This window comes from Heptranchias perlo, chromosome 26, assembly GCF_035084215.1.
Source record: "Heptranchias perlo isolate sHepPer1 chromosome 26, sHepPer1.hap1, whole genome shotgun sequence".
Lineage (NCBI taxonomy): Eukaryota > Metazoa > Chordata > Chondrichthyes > Hexanchiformes > Hexanchidae > Heptranchias > Heptranchias perlo.
In genome coordinates, this window is record NC_090350.1 from 32,654,011 (window position 1) to 32,676,819 (window position 22,809).

At 43.2% G+C, this 22,809-nt stretch overlaps 1 long non-coding RNA gene across 1 annotated transcript in view; it reads left to right on the plus strand.

Annotated features, from left to right (window-relative positions):
- The window catches only part of LOC137342665 (uncharacterized), a 78,724-nt gene that overhangs the window by 46,907 nt on the left and 9,008 nt on the right, over positions 1 to 22,809 (plus strand). Inside the window, exon 3 of the long non-coding RNA XR_010967317.1 lies at positions 2,880 to 2,916. This is a non-coding gene — a long non-coding RNA (uncharacterized lncRNA). The remainder of the gene's footprint in view (positions 1 to 2,879; positions 2,917 to 22,809) is intronic.

A 22,809-nucleotide genomic window follows, 5' to 3' on the forward strand; every position in this document is an offset into this window, starting at 1 on the left:
CTTCCTTAGTAAGTGATTTAAGCACCTCAAGAGTGAGACTTGAGTTAGGACCTGCCCTGGGGTAGAACATAACGGACAGATGGACCTTCGCCTGATAATTTTAGTGGAAAAAAAATCATGATTTTCTACTTTTGTACTCATGCTGCTAAAATCATCAACTGGAGGAATTTCACACACTTAGACAAACTGTACGATGGAAATCTGAAATAAAAACAGAAATGTTGCAAATGTACAGCAGGTCAGGTAGCATCTGAAAGAGAAAGACAGGTTAACATTTTGGGTGTAACCTTTCATTAGGACTAACTTTTATCTTTCAGATGTTGTTTTACCTCCTGTGCATTTCTAATTTGTCTTTGAAAGTCTGGCCACAGCCTGTTTTTATTACCTTAGCTCTTTCCTGCAGTAATTTCAAACCATCGATTTTAAGATATGAAAAATTTCAAACTTTGTTCCAATCACATTGATAATACTATCAGTATGAAGGCATATTTATGTTAACTATTATATTTGTATATATGTATATAATTAAAAATTCTGCCTAAAGATGGAAGAAATGTAATCCATTTGTAGTTTATAGTCACATTTTAACCAATAAAAAAATTGCAACACTTTTTGGCCATTGATTTTTCTTAGATAAAATCGGGAGCATAAAGATCCTCTCTAGTTCCATTTTGTCCTTTAATTCTGGTTAAGAAAGCTCACCAATGAAGCCTCACAGAGGATCAGTTTTGAACATACCTTTCAATCAGCAATATGTTGAAAGGATGGAATTTGGGTCACTGTTTGGGGCAGGAACATAGTTTTCTATAGGACTGGCATTCAGCTGATTTTGCTAGCTTAGGATTCTGGCATGCCACTATTGCTTTGCTCAGCTGTGCTGCTTAATGTTAGGGTGTCCCAATTAAAACAGAACATTAGATACTGAAGTTATGGGCCCGGAATTTCCTGGAAAGTTTCAGCATAAGTGCAGAGTTGCGTTGTTTATTTCTGAAGAAATTTGCGCGTAACTGATTTAAACTGATTTTACACCGAAACTTCGCTACGTGTCAATTTCCTCGATCATTTGCGCCACTCCAAAATTATGTCTGCTAAAACTCCACTTAGCTCATTAACATAGCTCCACTCCCCATGCAAAAGACCAGAGAATGCAAGTTTCCTGCATTTACATCTATTCTGAACAGGCATAAACTTTGCCTAAAATTTTAGGCGCAACAGGACCCGAAGTCATCATTCTGATGTTTTAAAGAGATTTTCTTTAATGTTTTCTTTATTTCGCCTTACTGAGACCTGCACTGTGTTTTCTATATCTTTGACTGCTTTATTTTACTGTCAGAATCTGTTACATAAAAAAGTTTCGCACAATTGCATTTTCTTAAACACGCTGTGCTTATTGTGCATAAATGATTGTTTGATAGCTTCAAATTTTAATTTTCATAACATCTATAAGATAAGGAGAGACTTAAAGAAGGAATAAGGTGCTCTGCGCATTCCTCGAGCCCTGTTTTTTTTTTACAGTGATTTCTGCTTGTTTTACGTTCCTGTATTTCTCAATAAGATTCTCAAGAAATTTTGATGTAAGTTGTCATCGGCAAGACCGGTGTAAAGACAGAGTGTAAATTTTGGGGTTATTTCTGTCTAATTGTGATCAGGAAATTCTGGGCCCAGGGTTTTGTGAATGTTGAATAGCAGAAGCTATTTTGAAAATTAGCTTGGAACTTCAGTATTCAAAGGGTTAAAATTAACCTTCTAATAGGATCTGTAATAGTTCTTCTGATTATTTAACATTTGATGATCACAGTTGTTCAGATATTGTTCCCAAAGTGCATGATTGAACAGTGACAGACTTAACAGCTTGATTTATACTCGGTGTTGGATGTGTGGGTTTGTAAAACAAGAAACAGGACACTGTTTTGAGCAGGTGAATTTTATCAGCTCAAACAATCAAACTATTTTCCTCTTTGTCAAGTGCATACAAAATCTCTGTCAAAACAATGGTGATACCTCTTTACAGGTCAGTCATTCTGTAAAGGTAGTTCATTTGTAAAAATGCGTGGGGGAGTAGTGGGATGCTACAAGCATAGAATAATATTGATTGATAAGTATAAATGGGGAACTGAATTCTCCCCGCCCCCCCCAACCCATAGAAGTGCAGGTAGAATTTTAGGTTGCTTCAACTGTACACTTTGGCTATTTATGTGACATCTGTCCCCACTGCAGGGTGCAAACACAGTGTTAGGAACAAGTTAAATCAGATGCTTTAACTGACTGTGGTTATTTTAGGGATGCACCAAGATAAGTCAGTTATCTCATCTGCTGTGGAATGACCTGAGTCCATATATGTATAAAGAACTGGGACATTGTTGCTAGGTAAGAGGCCGCTAGCTTAATCTCAATAATAATACCAATCACTATGAAGTTACATTAACACCATAAAATAACAACATACGACTTGAACAAATTGCACATTTTGTAGAAGTCTTTCAAATTTAAACTTATTTTTCACTGTCACACAACTTCTGTCGTTTCCCTTTTCTCATCCTTTAGATGCAAAGACAAATAAAATATTCACATAATTCACCAGATTAAAATAAATCATTTAAACTATATTTGTTAATAACAGATTGTCACCAATATCTGCCGACATGAGGTTTTGTGATAGAGTGTGTGGACTGAATGCTGTACAAGGCAGTGTTGTATAGTATGGAGACTTTACAAGGCAGCATGCTAGAGTGTGAAGACTGAACAATGGTAAGTGATGTAGACTTGAGCGAATTAAAAATGATTTGATAGTAAGTATATAAAATGATTACTGTAATATTTAAATATTTCACTGAAATGCAGTTGTCATATGGGTAATTTGTTTTTTCCTGCTTATCCAGGTGAAGAACATGTGCTGAGGAATGGAATATTGTCAAGGTAATAAACGAGTGACAAGGTAACGCTCCCTCCCCACAGCCCTAACTTCAACCATAGAAAGTCACCTCGTACTGCACTAGTTGTGTGTTTCCATTTTCTACACCAGCCATTCCTGATGGCCTTCCTGAGTAAGATTTTCCAATTAGTGCTATGTGTTGTACATTTTCATCCACTCAAATCTTGATTGAAAATGCCTGAATTAATTACAGTCAGTTTCTTATAATCAGCAGAGACAGAGGCTCACATTCTGTGTTCTGTACAAGATTGGAACTCAGCTCCCAGAAATGAAAGGACACTGTGCTAACCCCCTGTGCCAGTTAGTGCCCTTTGAAGGCATATTATGATGCATTACGCACCCCCCCCTCCCCCCCGCTCCGATATTCAAGTTCCTTACAAAGCTCTTCTGGACTCAATAGTCAATATGGCTACTAATAATGATTTTTTTAAGAGAATGTTTTAAGATTGCACAATACAGGCAATCCCTGCTCTGTGTTATAGAGTCAGGCTACTTGTAATATTGGTTCTGCTTCATGAAGTTCATTGTGGATGAATCACTATAACCAATTTTTACTATGTACCATCCACAGAATTTGGGTTCTATAAAATGATAGGTTTTGGATTAGAATTTAAATATTTTGGAAAGTTATATAGCACAAGTGCAGCTCCAACAACACTCAAGAAGCTCGACACCATCCAGGACAAAGCATCCCGCTTGATTGGCACCCCATCCACCACCCTAAACATTCACTCCCTTCACCACCAGCGCACAGTGGCTGCAGTGTGTACCATCCACAGGATGCACTGCAGCAACTAGCCAAGGCTTCTTTGACAGCACCTCCCAAACCAGTGACCTCTACCACCTAGAAGGACAAGTGTAAACAAATTTACAACACCAAGTTATAGTCCAGCAATTTTATTTTAAATTCACAAGCTTTCAGAGGCTTCCCCCTTCGTCAGGTGAACGATTTTCACATCGTTCACCTGACGAAGGGGGAAGCCTCCGAAAGCTTGTGAATTTAAAATAAAATTGCTGGACTATAACTTGGTGTTGTAAAATTGTTTACAATTGTCAACCCCAGTCCATCACCGGCATCTCCACATCATGACTAGAAGGACAAGGGCAGCAGGCACATGGGAACAACACCACCTGCACGTTCCCCTCCAAGTCACACACCATCCCGACTTGGAAATATATCGCCGTTCCTCCATCGTCGCTGGGTCAACATCCTGGAACTCCCTTCCTAACAGCACTGTGGGAGAACCTTCACCACACGGACTGCAGCGGTTCAAGCAGGCAGCTCACCATCACCTTATCAGGGGCAATTAGGGATGGGCAATAAATGCCGGCCTCGCCAGCGACGCCCACATCCCATGAACGAATAAAAAAAAGTACACCTCACAAACCAGTCACAAGTGAGTTCGCTATAACTTGGATGCACAAGTTATAAGGTTAGTTTTACTCAAAAAGTAAAAATACAAACATATTGTTGTCTTCTCACTGACACTTCTGACCATTCACAGGGCACCCTTTTAGAATAATTTTCCAAAAGCAGCATGACTTAAAAAAATGTAACTGTTTCTGGCAATATGTTTGGTATCGAATTGGGGGCTAACTCAATTTGTGGATTTTTTTCTTGCAGTCTGCATCAACAACACCTTGCATTTATATAACGCCTTTAATGTCGTAAAAACCTCCCAAGATGCTTCACAGGAGTGTTAGCAGACAAAATTTGACTCCGAGCCACATAAGGAGATATTAGGACACGTGACCAAAAGCTTGGTCAAAGATGTAGTTTTTAAGGAGCGACTTAAAGGAGAAGGGAGATGTAGAGTGGCGGAGAAGTTTAGGAAGGGAATTCCAGAGCTTAGGGCCTAGGCAGCTGAAGGCATGGCCGCCAATGGTGGAGCGATGAAAATCAGGTATATGCAAGAGTAAGTTCATTCTTCATTTTGTGGAACTTCTGTTCAATAGTGCTGAAAGTCAGATTTTCATCAAACCTTGTACTGGCTATATTACTATTGCTTTTGTCTTGAGTGTTTATAATGCTGTCTTCAATTAAAGCATCTTCTGCACTTATATTATTGTTCTCAATCTGAAACCAACAGGGTTTATTTTGACAGCTATGTTTGTGCTTCAGTACTTTCTCCCAGTGCTGTTGATTGTAGCTTTTAGTTTTACATTGTTATTTGTTCTCCAACAGAGGTCAAATCGAGACCCAACATTTTCAACTCTTTCAGTTTTGGCAAATTTCCTGAAGATTAGTAATGTCATGTTGATTTAATTTGAACATTTTTATTGGAAGGCTTGTTTAGGGGGCTTGAGTGCTGACTATTGTTTTTCTGGTTTAATGTGCAAAAAAAAATTTCCATTTAAAAAAAAATCAAAGAATTTTGCTGGGTGTGACAGAACATTTCATTTGACCCTATTTTTGAGGGTGTTGCCTCCTGAAATGGAGCACCCTAGTACACTACAAGGCAAGTTAAGTGGTAGGCTTAGTTGAAGAGCCAACTAGGAACTATAGGAACAATTCACCACAGATATCATGAATGTTGGCTCTGAACAGTGTAGCATTGCTCATGTTGTGGAAAAAATGCTTTGGCAATTGCACATAATGATCCCCATGTTGAACTTTGCAAAACACTGAAGGATCAAATCTTAGTCTTAGTAGACACCTCAGCCAGAGATTTCTTTGCAGAGGCTACATTGGGGCTTAAATTGGATAATGCCTGAAAACGGGGTATGCCATTAACCCACGCCTGTTCATTGCGCTGCAGGCAGTACGTTAAATTGGTGCTGCCTGCTGGTTTTCATGATTGATGCGTGCAGCCAGCGCTACCTGTGCTGTTCAGTGACTGCACGCATCAGCAGGGGGCCCGATATCAGGAGTGGCTGGCGCTACTTAAAAGCAGCCTGCACTTCTTAAAGGGGAGGTGCATTTTGATCTGTATTGAAGGTGAAGACAACTGAAAAACAAGCCTGTGCCATGCTATTGTATCATTAGTGATAAAATTGAACAGTTTCAGCTTTTGCTGACTGGCTTATTCACATTTTGTAGTGAGTCTACAAAACAAAGGGTAAAATCTTGGGACTAGCTGAAAGCCTCATCGAAGCTTCTGCTAAGCTTGGAAAATGGAACAAAGTACAATTGTGCTGAACATGCAGGGGAAAATCTTAACCTCGTTCTAAGCTTGTGGTAGGCATTTAGTAAGTGAGATAAAAGGCCTCAGGCTACCAAAATTACAGCAAAACTTTGGCAATGTTCATAGTAATATACAAAGGCATTTATCTGCTTGATTTTTTATTTTAATAAACACTATAACCAATATTCACAGACTGTAGGGCTTAATTTAAAAAGGAATAAATGTTTGTTTTTAATCATAGCAGCGAGTGTAATGCTGCACTTTTCTTTCCTAGACTCACACATGCTCTTGTCCCCTTCACACAATAACTCAATGAACTATGCGGAGGACCAAGAAGGTGCAGGTTTATCCCAGTCTGTGTTGAGTTAGCTAACCTCAGTTGAGAAGGTATTGGTAATGCTCCAATTGGCCTTAGTTTTACTTAGTCCCAATCACGATCATAGTGACCCCATGCACGTGTGGACGGTGAGTATAGAGTTAAGTTCAGAGTTGATGGCCTTCACAGTTAAATAGCTCATGGAATAAATGCCCAATTGACTCATGAAGAGCTGCTGGTTGAACTCAGTTTCAAAGGACCCATGGAATTGCTCCATTAATGTACATAAGTACTCAAAAAATGAACACTTTTGCCTTAAGATTAAGGGTATTGTAATTTAGCAGCTGTTGTAAGACATAGTTGGAAAGCATTTTCAACAAGGTTACGAGATAGGGTACCTCACTGATCATGTGACATCAACACCAAAAAAGGTGATATTCAGTAGTTGGTGCTGGTTAGGAAATGTTTAACTACATTTTTCAGGCACATTTTAAAACAAATTATGCCAAGTCATACATTATTTTGTTCAATATGATTTCTTCTATAATTTTACTTTGCATTTGGGAAATAATTTCAATTTAATTTCGCATGTACAGTTTGGGGTGAGCTGAACTGAGTAGAATGATATACAATATGCCATGCTTGGTATAAAAATGGACTTGCAATTTCTACACAAAAAAAATTCTTGGACCTGCAGAGAATATAAAGCACAAAAAACTTCAGCCCTGTCTCCTCAGAGGTGCAAAAGGTAGAGAGAAGGAAGGATGTCCTGTCTCTGCAGGGGGCCAGGCAGCCCTCCAGACATATGCTCAGGAGGCAGTGGGAGGAAGTAACGGCGGAGGTCAATGCCAGCAGCATAGCTCCAAGAACATAGATGTAGTGCAGGAAAAAGTTCAAAGATCTGACAAGAGTTGTCAAGGCGAGTGAGTTCAATCTTCAAATGGCACCTCCTACCACCTGCACCACGAGCCTCATCCACTGCTCAATTCACTACACCCCCAACACCCAACTACCAACAATCTCTATCAATCAGTACTCAACCCTTCAATTCATATGGTTTACCTCACCCTAATACTGTTAGCATTGTTGCAAGCCTCACACCCACAACTCACAGCTCACACACACTGGCAGCTATTCAACCATAACAGCCACATCATCCAAACATCTTGCAGGACACTCACTGACACACTTCCCTCTTTCTTGCAGGAGAAGGTGAAGCATAACAGGAGGCAGCAATGAACAACTGGAGAAGGACAGGCATGCCTACACATTTTAACCCCCATGGAGAAGACAGTGCTGGCCATTATGGGAAGGGGCATTGCTGAGATTGTGGCTACTGGTGGCGCTGGAGGGATCGATGATAAGGGTCTCTGTGTTCCTAATCCCCCTTCTCTCTTCCCACTTCTCCCTCATCCCACAATCTTTTCTGACTCATGTGCTGCAGATGGTGCAAGCACGCATTTCTTACTTTCTCCTCCCCCCTCACCACAACCCAACCCTTATCACTTTTTCGTTTCATATACCCAAGAATTGAAACCTTCCCAGTAAGAGGAAGAGGAAGAGGATGAAGACAATGATGATGAAGTGACACCGTCACTCGATCATCTACATGCAGCCACCAACTCAGAGACTGACACTGCACGTACTTTAGAGGCTAGGATAGAGGAGGGATCTGCACATGGTGAGACACTGGGCACAAGTGCGCAGGAGCCAGGGCAGGGGGAAAGGATAGCGCAGGTGCCAGCTCACCGGAGGGCGAGGTTGCACACTAGTTCTGCTGCAGAGGAGTCAGATGAGGACTTTGATGGCGCAGGCTACAGAAGAAGGCTGATGGGCTTACACAACCAAATGCTTGGTGCACTGGAAAGCCTGCGCACAATGTTAAGGAGCATGGAGAAATCCAGCTCCAACTTGGCACAGGGTTTTGCACAGAGTTTGCAGCCCATCCTTTCCAACATGGAATGGGTGATCACCTCCATCAGCGCACCTGTGGAACCCACCACGATGCAGCATCTGATGACCAACATCAAAGGTCTGACTGCTGCCTTGGAAGCTCAGACAGCTGCCATCATGGCTCTGGGTACCACTGTTGAAAGGGGCTTCCAGGGCATCACAGCAGTCCAGCAATCTGTTCTCCAACAGATCACCAGGATTGCTGAGGCGCTGCCCCGAGGGCTGCATGGAAGAGGAATCTGCTGTCCTCTCTCAGGATGACAACATTCCTGTTCCCACCCCTGCCACTCCGCCAGTACCCTTGCTGTTGTCTGTCAGCCAGCCAGCCCAGGCTGCCGCGGCCCGGGCGGTGATGGTGCAGTCAAGGCCCAAGCTGCTCGAGGTCGTCCTCCAAGGCCATCTGCAGTCTCCTCAATTGAGGGTCAGCAGCCTTCCACCTCCCACGCTGCAGCCATTGGGGAAGCACCTCGTAGGAGCACTAGGAAAGGCACATGGAAGACAGGCAACTAAGGGAATGCACAAGGGTGAATAGTTTCATTTTGTATGCATTATTTAATGAGTGAATTGATAAATTTGGATTTGGTTTTGGTGGTGGTTTTTATTTCTGTGGTGAACTGAGGGAGGAATTAACATGTGTTGTCAGAAAGAGGGCAATGTGATTGTCAGTGATGGAGGAAAGGTAAGGAGTGTGGGACTGTTGGTGAATGGGGAGGTATAGTTGAGGTTACTGGTATCACTCATAAATAATTTGATCATACAGACCCCTGGCAGAAAGGGCCTGTCTATGCTGTAGCCTCCCATCCTCTACTTCCTCCTCCTCTCTCTTCTAGCAGCTTGCCCTGCTCTGCATGGCCTCTCTTCAGTCTCCCAGTCATGTTCAATTCCCAGAGGAAGCCCTACCAGCCCATCCATGTCTGGAAGCAACTTTACAGCACAATATTTTAAATTACACAGAAAAGTATGCAAGATCAGCCAGACCACTCCCAGTAGAGTACTTACTTAAACTTTAGCCAAGTGTAGGAAACTTCCAAAAATGTGTATAATTGCACCAGCAGCCAGAAGAAATAATCCAGCAACTAACTTGTAAGTATTTCACGATCCCTTTAAATAGCGCTGGTGGGAGGGAGGGGGAGTGGGGGGTCCTTCATGCCGTTTAACATCGTGTTCAGCTGTGCGAGGTTAAGACAGGGCGTTGGTTGGAGTGTGGAGTTGCAAAATGGCAGCAGTGGCTTCAAATCAGCGTTGCACACTGATTCACGTCATAATCTCCCTTCTCTGCGTGCTGCCGGCAGTCATTAGGTGCACGCGCACAAACCCCTTTAACAAGATAACACTTCCCGTCGGAAGTTTGAGCGCGCATCTCGGACCCCATTTTCAAGTCTTAATTGGCCGCACAATGTCTACAAAATGGGCGCTACACACAAGAACTTCTACAACAATTAGCTTTAAAAAAAATGTTTCATTATATTTTCTTTATAGATGTTGGACTTTTCATTTACTCTTTTCTATCCTTTACAGTCAGGGAAAAAGGAAAGCAGCACAAAGAATACTGACTTGATGAATGACTCCCCAAACATCATAAACAAAGGACTACAGCACTGGTGCTTCAATGCTGTTAAATCAGCAAGCTGGGTTTCATGCACTCGAGTGATGTTACATCTTCCCACAGAGCAGGAGTCCTAGATCTTTAGAAATTTACAATGCAGGAGGAGGCTATTCAGCCCATTGTGTCTGTGCCAGCTCTTTGCAAGAGTAATCCAAAACTAATCCCACTGCCCTGCTCCCTCCCCATAGCCATGTATCTTCAGCTGCTTCAAATGTTTATCTACTCTTAAAAAAAAATAATAGTCTCTGCCTGTGGCAAAGCATTTCCATACTTAACTTTCTAATCGAAGCGAGAGCATCTCCAGCAATGGCTTCTCTTCCCACCCCTGCTTTGTTACATCTTGAGTCTCTTAAGTATCTATCCTTGGCCACCTCCATCTCCTCATTTACATGCTGCCCCTCAGCGACACCATCCGAAGACATGGCATCAGATTCCACATGCACGCCAATGATACCCAGCTCTACCTCTTCACCACCTCTGTGTTGTCAGACTGCTTGTCTGTCATCCAGTTTTGGATGAGCAGAAATTTCCTCCAGTTAAACACAAGGAAGGCAGAAAGCAATGTGCTCGGCCCCTGCCACAAATTCTGTTCCCTCCCTCATCCCCCTCCCTGGCCATTGTCTTAGGCTGAACCAAACTGTTCGCAACTTCGGTGTCCCTGAGCTGAGCTTCTGACCCATATCCTCTCTATCATAAAGACCAGCGATTTCCACCTCCACAACATTGCCCATCTCGACCCCTGCCTCAGTCCATCTGCTGCTGAAACACTCATCCATGCCTTTGTCACCTCCAGCCTCTATTATTCCAATGCCCTCCTGGCCGGCCTCCCATCCCCCACCCTCCATAAAATTTAGTTCATCCAAAGCTCTGCAGCCCATATCCTCACCTGTACCAATCACTTCTTTGCTCACTGGCCTGCATGAGCTCCAGATCCCCCATGCCTCCAATTTAAAATTCTTATCCTCGTGTTCAAATCCATTCATGGTCTCACCTCTCTCTATCTTTGTAATCTCCTCCAGCCCTTCAACCTTCTGTTATTTCTGAGCGTAAACAAAAGGTTTAAGAATAAGTTCACGTTGGTAAGAAACAAAAAAGTCTAATGAAAAAATAAAGCTGAGGTGTGTATCTTCTGTCTAGAATTAAATGTTAATTTATTTTAAAAAATCAAAACACTTAGTCCAAATTGCAGTCAACTTTATTAACAAGGCCTGTAAAGGTCCAAATCATGCAGACCCTGGCTGTCTGTGTTTGTATCCATGTAAAATAACAAAAGAAAATATTTTTGATAAACATAAAAAGATGGTAGATGGATTTTCAGCTACATCCATATTGTATTTGAGAGAACATAAAAGAACTTACTTTGTGTTGGGGAATGGAGTGGTTAAGATGATATATTGATGATATACTTGATGTCTCCACTCTCTTGGAATGGATAGAGGTGCAGTATAATGGGTGTAAATGGCATTTGGGATTGGTGGAGGCAAAAAGGACAAGTATTTTCTTATGTGCTGTCACATTATGGACTATCCTCTGTTTAAAGCACATTGTTGACTTTTCGTGGAGTTTTCAGATTCAGTTTCTGGAACAGTATGCTCTGAAAACTCGCTTTTACAGCTACTGTATTGGCCACACAAGGTTTACGCTGTTATGACATTGCTGCAACGCAAACTACTATGATGCAGTATTCACGGGCCACTTTATTTATTTTTAAATAAACTTCAAAAGTATTTTGTAGCACAAACACGATCAGAATATCACATCACTGCACATCTATGTTTACAAACACCTGGTAAAATTAAATTCCAATCATTTTATAAAAAAAACAATGTTCCTTTAATATACTTACGGTAATTCTCAGTTTAAAATTACAAATTTTGTACCAGAATGAAACCATAATAGAGACAACACAAGTGTGGCTTTATAAATGTAACTACACAAGCTTTCAACATTGCTTTGAAAGCAACATAAAAACTTATTGTGTTATGCTTGGCCTCAGGATAGCATCTTGCTGCTTTCCCACAAAGGTAGACTCTGACCATATTGCAAAGTAGTGAATCTCATTTCCTGCCGTAAATCAGAATAAAATGCACGTATGCAATGAGGACCTATACTGTGGAATCATCATGTAACTGGGGTAGAACGGAATAAATGCATTCAGAAATGGTGATAAGTATAAGTGTTGTGTCACGTTTCACTGTCTTACATAATGTTTAACTCCTCCAGATTTTATTGTACTCCTTGCCTTATTTGCCTTTGGGTGTCAGGTTGGCCCAGTGGTAGCACTTTTGCGTCTAATGAGAAGGTTGTGAGTTCCAGCCCCATTCCAGAAACCCGAGTAGGCTGCCACTTCAGTGCAGTACTGAGGGAGTGCGGCATTGTCGGAGGTGCCACCTTTTAAGTGGAACATTAAACCAAGGCCCCATAGACTGCTCAGGTGGACATAAAAAAAATCCCACGTCACTATTCGAAGGAAAATAGGGAGAGTTCTCCTCCTGTATTGGCCAATATTTATCCTTGGGTCAACACCAGCAAAAATAAATGAACTGGTCATTTATCTCATTGCTTTTTGCGGGACCTTGGTTTGCACAAATTGATTGCTCCATTTGACTGTATAATAGTGACTACACTTCAAAAGTAATTCATTAGCTGTGAAGTGCTTTGGATGTAAAGGGTGCTGTATAAATGCAAGTTCTTTCTTCTTTCTTTGACAGATACCTTCCCTGGTTCCAATAGCTTCACTCTATAATTTCAGTCATTAGTTTGCAATCTCTGGATCTCGTTTGTTTCAAGCTGATTTCCCACTTTCGTAGTTTTACTCTTTGGTTTCATGAAGTAGTTAATTTGTCTATTTCCTATGGCTAATGCTATAATCTAGTCCTTTTTACGAGCTGCCCTGCCCATCCTGATTTCGCAGTTATTTTTCTCAGGGTCCCTTCACCTAAGTGAAGCTAAGTGAGATTAGGCACCTCACATTTAAGTTAAGATTTCCTGACATCGAAGTTACAACAGTGTAAGATAGATACAACATTTATTCAAACAGATTTTTAAAAAAAATAAATGTATTCAAGAATAACAGAAAATTACAATGATATTGAATGTTCCTAAAATAAATACAGAATTGTAATACGCTACATACAATTATAGAGCTCTATAACACCTCTGTGGTTAGAACCTGAGCGCATGGGCATTCCTAAAAGAGGAATTGGGATCAATCACATTTGACCTCACTTCCAACACCCATCCTGAAAAAGGATATACATGCCTTGTGTTCTACTGAATCCAGCACATTTATACAGTTACTTATAATTGGCTGTAAATCAATATGTTTTTTTTTTATTCGTTCATGGGATGTGGGCGTCGCTGGCGAGGCCGGCATTTATTGCCCATCCCTAATTGCCCTTGAGAAGGTGGTGGTGAGCTGCTTTCTTGAACCGCTGCAGTCCGTGTGGTGAAGGTTCTCCCACAGTGCTGTTAGGAAGGGAGTTCCAGGATTTTGACCCAGCGACAATGAAGGAACGGTGATATATTTCCAAGTCGGGATGGTGTGTGACTTGGAGGGGAACGTGCAGGTGGTGTTGTTCCCATGTGCCTGCTGCTCTTGTCCTTCTAGGTGGTAGGGGTCGCGGGTTTGGGAGGTGCTGTCGAAGAAGCCTTGGCGAGTTGCTGCAGTGCACCCGTGGATGGTGCACACTGCAGCCACTGTGCGCCGGTGGTGAAGGGAGTGAATGTTTAGGGTGATGGATGGGGTGCCAATCAAGCGGGCTGCTTTGTCCTGGATGGTGTCGAGCTTCTTGAATGTTGTTGGAGCTGCACTCATCCAGGCAAGTGGAGAGTATTCCATCACACTCTTGACTTGTGCCTTGTAGATGGTGGAAAGGCTTTGGGGAGTCAGGAGGTGAGTCACTCGCCACAGAATACCCAGCCTCTGACCTGCTCTTGTAGCCACAGTATTTATATGGCTGGTCCAGTTAAGTTTCTGGTCAATGGTGACCCCCAGGATGTTGATGGTGGGGGATTCAGCGATGGTAATGCCATTGAATGTCAAGGGGAGGTGGTTAGACTCTCTCTTGTTGGAGATAGTCATTGCCAATATTATATGACCTCCAGAGTTGACGGAAAATTAGTTTTGACACATGGGGCTCGATTTTACCGGCGGGTTTCCTGTGCGTTTCCAGCAGGGGGGCCCCAAAAATCCCGATATCCAGGCACGTGACCGGATCGCGCCACGATCCCGCCCACTTCCGGGTTCCCCGATGACGTGCGGGGGTGCGTGCGCAGCCCCCGCTGGTGGGAATCCCGCAGGCAATTAAAGCCAGTGGGATGCCACTTGAGTGTATTTATTTTGCTTGTTCAGGTCATTAACTGACCTGATTAAGGGACTGTGTGTGATTTTGGAGAAACATGGGACTGTTTCACACACTGGGGGAAACAGTCCTAGTTGAACTGGACGTGTTGCAGCTGACAGCCTGTGGCAGCTGCAAAGGTCCATTTGACAGGTGGTGGGGGGGTGGGGGGGGGGGGTGGGGGGAGACCCTCACTCATTGCAGGAGGCCGCTCTGTCACTTGGGACACAGTTTGGCCTCCACCACCCCCGTCCTGACGGTCAAAGTCACCAACCTGCACACTTACCCCGGGGTCCGGAGACATGTGCCTACCTTGCGGACCCCCTCAGATGTACATATTGCGGATGGGGGCCGCCGTAGCTGCAGTCATGACCCCCTCGGACGGCGAACAGCATCACCAGCCTCGCCATCCACGCCGTCCACCTCTGACACGTGGAGCTCCACAACACAGTGCTGTGACACATCCACCTGTACAGCAGGAGGGAGGGCTACCGCAGAGAGAGACGCGTCGCAGAGGGCACTACCCTCACCACAGGGTCCACAGACCAAGGCGCAGCTCCCCGGACCTCTCTGAGCAGCAGTGCACACGGAGGCGCAGATTCACTCGACATGTAGTCGTGGACATCTGCAGCCTCTTTCATGCCGAGCTGCTCCTGGCTGGCCCCAGCACCATCTGCTTACCTGTCGCTGCCAAAGTCACCACTGCCCTCCACAACTTCTCCTCCGCATCCTTCCAGGGTGCAGCCGGGTACACCGCCGATGTCTCTCAGTCGTCTGCGCGGAAGAGCCCTGCAAATACACCTGCACCTGCTCTGCAGTGACACAATGGGTGGCATCAGTGGTGGGTCCTCATAGTGATACCCAGGAGCAGGCATTATTGCACAAAACAGACAGGATTCGCGGAGACATGGCAGTGGTGGTGCCAATATAATGTGTGATGTGAGTTGTTCTGAAATTCAATATAGGTAACACCCATGACAAACCCTCAAACACCCTTGTGCATCCCCTTCATGCTCACGACACGTTTGCCTTACGCTGCCTACTGCACATATGTGATGCATGCCCTGTGGCTGCAGCACAGGTGGTGGCAGGTTGAGTGAGGCTGGCCGTGAGGCTGGCCGAGAGGGTGCATATGGGATAGAGCCATGAGATTATATGAGGATTGGGTTGCGTGTTAATGGCGGGGTGTGTACTCGCGAGGTGAGTAGGTGCAGGTAAGATGAGGATGGGGTTTGAGTGGGTATGAGGGGTGATGTGACAGAGTGGTGTTGGCGGTGCCGAAGGAGATGTGGGGTGGGGGCAGTGTTGTGGCAGACGGAGTGCAGGGGAAAGACTACGTGTTCTCACTGTGGCTGACCTACTGCGGTCATTGGAGCGCCTCCTGCACTGTATGCAGGTGGGCGATATGTTGGTGGTGCAGGTGACCTCCTCTGCCACCTCAAGCCAGGCCTTCTTGGTGGCAGAGGCAGGCCGCTTCCTCCCGCCCGCCGGGAGGAAGATCTCTGTCCTCCCCCTCCTCCTCACCCCATCTGATGATACCTGGGGTGAGGCATCATTAAACTGGGAGCAGCCTTCCCCCTGGGCTGCTCCATGCTGTAATGTGTTCTATTGGTTGCAGCATCTGTCAGTGGAGGACTGCCCCTTTAACTAGAGAGCCTCCAGCTGACAGATCGTACTGCGCATGCGCAGCCCGCCCGACGCGCAGACCAGCAGCGCGGAGCCCGGAGGAGCAGGTAATTGGATCCCATTAGTGTGTTGCCTGCTACGATCGCGCGGGCAACCCACTAATTTCACCGAGCGTGTTGACCACGCTCCCGAAACCCAACCCGCCGGAAACCCGCAGGCCTGGTAAAATCGGGCCCATGGTTACAAGAGATGTATCTGATTCTTATTCTTGAACCTTTTTTCTTGAAAACAATCAAGTGGGCCCTGGCTCCACACTTTGATGCCTATTTTGTTAAGTTAAGTTTGTAACAAAGTTAGATGATATCAATATGGTGGTGGTTGGGAAAGGCAAGACCCCTGCTCATGTCTTCAGCTGATCTATGCTATTACCCCTCTGTAATGATTTGGTATGAATCATATGCGATTAATGTTAAAGATCCTTTTTTATCTCATTCAGTTAAATAATGTATTTTATGGACTTCTAATAACATTCAGAGTGAAAATTTAACATTGGGGTGAAATGATTTTAGCATCACAATGTCACTAAACTTGTCCACCTTAAATACTGTGTCAAGGCTGAACTGAAGCCATGTGGAACGAGATTCCCTCATCCAGGGAGGCACTTTACTTCAGTGTCAACATTTACGCTACAACTGCAATATGAAGTGCAACCACTTTGCACCAACACTACAGTTGTAACAAAAATCCAGCCTTACATGTACTGTAAATAATTAAAAGTTTTCCCTCAGCAGTGCTACTCGCCTGTGTGAAGTGCAAGTATCCATTGGCGTTCAGTTTCTATAAAATCTCTGTGGCAGTGGCAGGATGCTCCTTCAGTGAGAACTCTGTCACAGCATCAAAATCAAGTGACTGTTTTTCGGTCCGTTAGGTAAGAATTTATTAACAAAGTATCTTAGGGAGTAATACTGAGACAAAAGTTGTTTTGTTTTGTACATTAGCTGCAGAGACATGGGAGTCTGAGCAGTGGGACAGATGAGTCGGAACACGATGATGGAAATTTTGAAAGACTTTTGCTGTCAATAATTTACATAATCTTATAAAAGCACTTTCAATCGAAGAGCAGGAGCTCCCTCAGACTTGCGAGTAGTGTCAATTGATTCACTATTATGCACCTAGGAGTAAGTCTTGAGACTACTTCATAGAATCATAGAATGGTTACAGCACAGAAGGAGGCCATTCGGCCCATCGAGCCTGTGCCAGCTCTAAGAGCAATCCAGTCAGTCCCATTCCCCGCTCTTTCCCTGTAGCCTTGCAAATTTTTGCCCTTCAAGTATTTATCCAATTCCTTTTTGAAAGCCACGATTGAATCTGCTTCCACCACCATTTCAGGCAGCGCATTCCAGATCATAACTACTCGCTGCGTAAAGAAGTTTTTCCTCATGTCGCCTTTGGTTCTTTTGCCGATCATCTTAAATCTGTGACCTATGGTTCTCGACCCATCTGCCAATGGGAACAGTTTCTCTTTATTTACTTTAAACCCTTCATGATTTTGAACTCTTCTGTCAAATCTCTTCTCAACCTTCTCTGCTCCAAGGAGAACAACCCCAGCTCCTCCAGTCTAACCACATAACTGAATTCCCTCATCCCTGGAACCATTCTAGTAAATCTTTTCTGCACCCTCTCTAAGGCTTTCACATCTTTCCTAAAGTCCAGTGCCCAGAACTAGACACAATACTCCAGTTGTGGCCGAACCAGTGTTTTATAAAGGTTTAACATAACTTCCTTGCTTTTGTGCTCTATGCCTCTATTTATAAAGCCCAGGAACCCAAATGCTTTTTTAACCGCTTTCTCAACCTGTCCTGCCACCTTCAAAGATTTGTGCACACATACCCCCAGGTCTCTCTGTTCTTGCACCCCCTTTAGAATTGTACCATTTAGTTTATATTGCCTCTCCTCGTTCTTCCTGCCAAAATGTATCACTTCGCACTTCTCTACGTTAAATTCCATCTGCCATGTGTTCGCCCATTCCACCAGCCTGTCCCCTTGAAGTCTATTACTATCCTTCTCACTGTTTACGACACTTCCAAATTTTGTGTCATCTGCAAATTTTGAAATTGTGCCCTGTACATGCAAGTACATGTCATTAATATATAACAAAAAAAGCAGTGGTCCTAGTACCGACCCCTGGAGAACACCACTGTATACCTTCCTCCAGTCCAAAACACAACCGTTCACCACTGCTCTCTGTTTCCTGTCACTTAGCCAATTTCATATCCATGCTGCCACCGCTCCTTTTATTCCATAGGCATCAATTTTGCTGATGAGCATATTAAGTGGCACTTTATCAAACGCCTTTCGAAAGTCCATATACACAACATCAACCGCATTGCCCTCATCAACCCTCTGTTACCTCATCAAAAAACTCAATCAAGTTAGTTAAACATGATTTATCTTTAACAAATTCATCCTGCCTTTCCTTTATTAATCCACACTTGTCTAAGTGACTATTAATTTTGTCCCAACCGCTTGGGACAAAATTAAAAGCTTCCCCAACCGAGGTTGAACTGACTGGCCTGTAGTTGCCGGGTTTATCCTTACACCCTTTTTTTGAACAAGGGTGTAACATTTGCAATTCTCCAGTCCTCTGGCACCACTAGGTGGATTTGGAAGATTATGGCCAGTACCTCTGCAATTTCCACCCTTACTTCCCTCAGCAACCTAGGATGCACCCCATCCGGACCAGGTGACTTATCTACTTTAAGTACAGTCAGCCTTTCTAGTACCTCCTCTATCAATTTTTAGCCCATCCAGTATCTCAACTACCTCCTCTTTTACTGTGACTTTGGCAGCATCTTCTTCCTTGATAAAGACAGATGCAAGGTACTCATTTAGTACCTCAGCCATGCCCTCTGCCTCCATGCGTAGATCTCCTTTTTGGTTCCTAATCGACCCCACCTCTCCTCTTACTATTTATATGCCTAAAGATGACTTTTGGATTCCCTTTTATGTTAGCCACCAGTCTATTCTCATACTCTCTCTTTGCCCCTCTTATTTCCTTTTTTGCTTCTCCTCTGTGCTTTCCATATTCAGCCTGGCTCTCAGTTGCATTATTAACCTGACATGTGTCATATGCCCCCTTTTTCTGCTTCATCTTACTCTCTAGCTCCTTCGTCATCCAGGGATCTCTGGCTTAGTCAAATCAAGAGGACTCCCCCCCAACTTAGGCGGTGAACTTACCATTATAATAGAGAATCTAATATAGCATATAATATACTATATTTAGTACATTAGATAACTATATTGGCCCATTCACTACATACTATATTGTATAACTATAATAATTATGTGATGTAGATTATAATGTGTAATATTCTGCATAACATATATGCAGCATATTACACATTATAATCTACATCACATAGTATATTACTGTGTACATTCTTGATGATTTGCTATTGGGGAAAAATGATACTACTACAGTACCAGTTATATTATATCGAACAATGAGATCCCCAAGCCACTGCTGGCTTTATTATCCTTTCACTTATATCTTGCTAAGTGAAACCAGTGATTATCAGCAAGAAACCTAAACACAAGCATTAGACTACACAAGAAAAAATGCCTAGAAATGGGTTTAGAATAGATAGTAAATCAATGTTATGGTTCTGTCGATTTTCAGAATCTGATTTATCAGGACCCCTCAGCTGCATTATTACCTTGTGGTTTATCTTCTGTTGTCTGATATAGATTGACAGATGCAAAGTAAGATAAAGTAACAATAAAAATATAACCTACAAATGTGTAAATCAGCAGGGAGCCATTCCTTAATTGCTTCTCTAAGTTTCACATCATAAGAACTACTATAATAATACAAAGATGATGTTATGCTGCACTCTTCTATTTTAGGCTAGGTCATGGGGAAATAGACTCGGTCACTGAAAATGTCTTTTCACATTTGCACTAACTGATAGCAAGGAGTGTTTTGCAAAGCAGCAATATGGTAAAAACTATCACAGGGTACCTCATCACTGAATCCTGAGATTATGTTCCAGCTTTGGATGTGCTCAAAATATTGTTTATCTTTTATAATGCAGAAATAAGAGGGTGATAGAGAGAGAGAAAGGAGAGAATATTTTACAAATAAATAGTGCAATACATTACTGGTGAATCTGACTCCTGTCACTTTGAACTTCACACCTTTACAAGATTATGGGGGGTGTGGGGGTGGATTTTAACTGGGAGCAGGTTTCAGGGGGACGGCAGGGCAAGTCCATCGTCAAACCTGCCTGGCGTCATCTGTTTGAGGCCTGGTCTATTTTAACTCCAGGGGCTTATCTGTATTTAGCTGGTCTGCTGCGGCAGCTAACCAGCTTCAGGCAGGTCAAAATGGCAGATCAGCTCCAATGACTTATTAAATAATGTTTTAAATGAAATTTATATTTTTACTGCTAAATTAACAAATCAACCATCACAACAAAACTTAAGGTACATTTCTCCTTTGAAAGTTTAGGCAGAAAACCAACCAAGACTAAACTTCAAACGATTTTACACCAGTAAGAAAATACAATAAACAAAAGTATGTTGGGGTTAGAATACACACAACTAAACCCGCAGTCACACAATGAGTTAAATAAACTCATTTCTGTGCAGCTGCAGATGTCTGTCATGCTGTCACTTTACCAAAACAATGTCTCAAAAGCCATAGATACCATGTGGAGTATCACATGCTCACTGGGTCACTCTAACACAGGACCTTCGCAGATGAGACAACCCCACCATGTCATCTCTCTACAATACCAATGAGCTATGCGATACCGAGCCCAGGTGTCTGTCAATCACTAAAGAGGCTAGGATTTGTTTCCAATATCACTTATACACTTAGTGCATTCCTGGGTCTTAAAAATCAGCAGGCATCCTTACTTTGACTGATGTATTCAGACGTATGTATAAAAGTAAGCTCTGCAGGTGTTGGCAGGTGTTGGCTGGGTTCTCATGATGAACACTCAATGGTCAGTCAACAGAATGCTTCCTCACAATTCTTAAGACTGCAGAGATCCTTGGTTTTAAAGTGTTTTTACCAGAATTTGTCGTGTTTGTTGTTGCAAAAAGTAATAACTAAATCAGTTGCAATCAGCTAAATGTAATGTAGTGAATGGGCCAATATAGTTATGCCCCCTCTCCCCTCATAACAACTAGTTAGACTTGACATACGATGTGCAGAAAAAAAAAACCTGGAATAAAAACAGAAATGTACAGGTCAGTCGGCAACCGAGAAAGAAAAATGGGTTCGTGGATTGTCATGTCAGTCGCTGTACCATACGTGGTCCGTGCACAAGCTAGTGTGTAAGTGCAGTTCAAGGACTCTGATGAAGGATCCCACCCATAACATTACCATATCGTTCTCTTTCAGATACTGACTGTTAGGGGGGAATTTTAACCCCCAAGAACGGGTGGGGGTTAGGGGCGGGTGGGAAGTTAAAATAGAAATTTACAGCACGAATGCAACCCGGCTCCAACGGGACCACTTCCAGTTTTAAGAGAGGCGGGTCGGAGGGCGGGCGACCAACCTGCTCCCCGGAGGCGGGGTGGTCCAGTAAAATCTTTTAAGGAGGTTGCGTGCCTCCATTTTACCTCCATTTTTATTTTTAACCCATGGAGGCCGGGTTTCCCGGGCCGCAGGATTACCGGCAGATAAAAAGAGACGAGAAGGGTCGTATCCATGAGGTAAGTGCATTTAAGTCACAGCTTGTGAACCAGGTGAAGCAGGAGTGCTTTCCCTGCCCCCCACCCCCCAAGCTAACCTCTTTACAGACCCCCCCCGATTGGAACCCGTGATGTCCGACTCTCCCCACACCCCGCTGCGATCTCCAACTCCCCCCAGCCCCATCGCATCCCCCCTCCGTCATTTCTGGCTGCTTCCGCCACCCCCCCATCCTACGGTGTCTGACTTCCCCCACGAAGTCTGGGCCCCAACCCCCACCCAAGTTGCTCCCTGGCTGTATTCCCGCCAGCTGTCGGGAACAAAATCTGTTGAAAAAATTTACAAGATGTCCTAACGTCAAAATCGTCACGATATGCGGGAAACCCTTACTTCTAGGTTTTCTGTCCGAAAATTCACCCTCCACCCACCCACTCTTATCCTGGCTCCGAGTTATTATCCAAAACTTTGTGTCTAGCATTTTCTGGTTTTATTATATACAATGCGGTCTTATTGTAGAAAGGTACCAATATTGTATATGTGTAAAGTTACTTGTCTTCAAAAGTAGATTTTTCCTTTATGATTTGAAATCATGTTGCTTGTTTCTGAGTGAACTTCAGTTTTGTATCGTATGTATTAGATTATACGTAGGAAGTTCGTCAAAACCTAACTGTCATGAGCTAGCTGATTTCCTATGGCATTGCTCATGATTTGGGGGTCTGAAGCACAGTTGCGATGCTGAATATGGCCCCATTCTAAACTGGGGAGTAAACCATAATGTAGAGACCAAGGAGTGAAGCACAGTGGTGGGCACATGTACAGAGTGACACTGGTGGCCTGCTACTTGGCTGAGCTTTTTTATTCAGGGATATTCAGATACTCAATAGACCTTGGGAAATGCAAGTCCCAAACTTCAAAGAAAAGGGCAAGCCTGTGTGGGGGAAATTTCTTGGAAGCATTTCTAACAGGCTGATTTTAGGAACAAAGTTAGCGTTCTTTCTTGAGTATTATTTTTTTTAATGAGTTATTCTTATAAATATTATTTATACAGCTATATATTCAGCTTGGTCAGAAATAAAAATGATGGTTGGAACCATTTTGAAAAAAAATACAGGCAGCAAACTAAAGTAGCCCCAAGCTGGCCATCTACCAAAATTCCATCATATTAGAAATATAATGGTAGAAATTCCAATTGGCCAAGTTCATGTAC